The sequence below is a fragment of the Morone saxatilis genome, unplaced genomic scaffold (assembly GCF_004916995.1).
Source record: "Morone saxatilis isolate NCDOM2014 unplaced genomic scaffold, NCSU_SB_2.0 Contig9, whole genome shotgun sequence".
NCBI classification, from domain to species: domain Eukaryota; kingdom Metazoa; phylum Chordata; class Actinopteri; family Moronidae; genus Morone; species Morone saxatilis.
The window spans coordinates 6,618,184-6,619,278 of record NW_023340268.1 but is presented as its reverse complement, the minus strand read 5'-3'; the positions used below and the strand labels follow the sequence as shown (position 1 = coordinate 6,619,278).

General features: G+C 35.7%; 1 protein-coding gene across 3 annotated transcripts in view; it reads right to left on the bottom strand.

Annotated features, from left to right (window-relative positions):
* samd12 (sterile alpha motif domain containing 12) overlaps nucleotides 1-1,095 on the bottom strand; it is a 95,499-nt gene that overhangs the window by 54,476 nt on the left and 39,928 nt on the right. The window lies entirely within an intron of this gene.

Genomic DNA, 1,095 nt, shown 5'->3' with positions numbered 1-1,095 from the left:
GGGCACCATCAAAAATGTGATCTCGGTCTCAGTGGGTTTTCCCTGGCTAAACAAAGGTTAAATAAAATTGGAAATACATTTCTAAAATATAGTAAAATTATTTTGTATAACTTTGATGATAAGTTATGCAACAAATTCTTCATATTCTGGAAATATTTTACTTTTATTTGATATATTATAGTTGTTTCTAATAAAATATTCTTGAGCTACCAATAGTTACAAATCATAATCTAAACCCATCTGTGATTCTCTGTTGAATATCTCCCAAGTGTAACAGTTAAGATAATTATCAATTACTTACTTTATTAGATAGGGTTTCAACACTAAATCAGTAATACTTTCTAAGCTAATTTTTTTGGAACATAATTTCTTAAGAATGCATTCTGAATTCAGAACTCTATTCACTATTTCAGTGCAAATGCTTTCTCCCACACATGCTAAACCGTTTATTTCTGCTTACAATTAAACTGACTGCGTTTTCTTTCTTTCTTTTTTTTTTGTCTCAATATGTGGCTTGCAAAATTGTGAAGGTATTTGTTCTTCTGTCAGCATGCCAGCACTGATTATCCTCATGCTTGCGTTGGAGTGAAGTAGCACCTACACATATTGTTGACGTGAGTGTCTTGCATTCAGTAGGTAGGACTTTAGACTCTGCAGTTATCCTGGAATGTGAAGTTATCACTTCACCCAACCTGTACAAAAAAATAAAGTTGCTGATCTTAAAGAGGTGCAGTTTTTGACCTCTAGTAGGTCTATGGTGCAATGTTTTGCTAGAATAGTTGGAGCCAGATGGTGACATGGTGAATGATCCGATGGCTAGTTGGTGAGCTGCTATAACTGGCAAACTAAATAGGCTAACTGGCCTAAGTGGGCTAGCGCTTGTCGGTCATAAAACCTCCTATAGCTTCCCTCTATTTTTTCTTGCCTGTTCTATGTCCCCCTGGCATTTTGGTCACCATTGCACACCATTTCATTCAATAGGATAATAAAGCTCTATGAGCTAACAAGCTATCTAACTGTCAGTTAGCACACTCGTCAGCTTGTTAGTTTAGCTTGGTTGCTAACAGGATCATTCAAAAGACGTATTTGTACCAT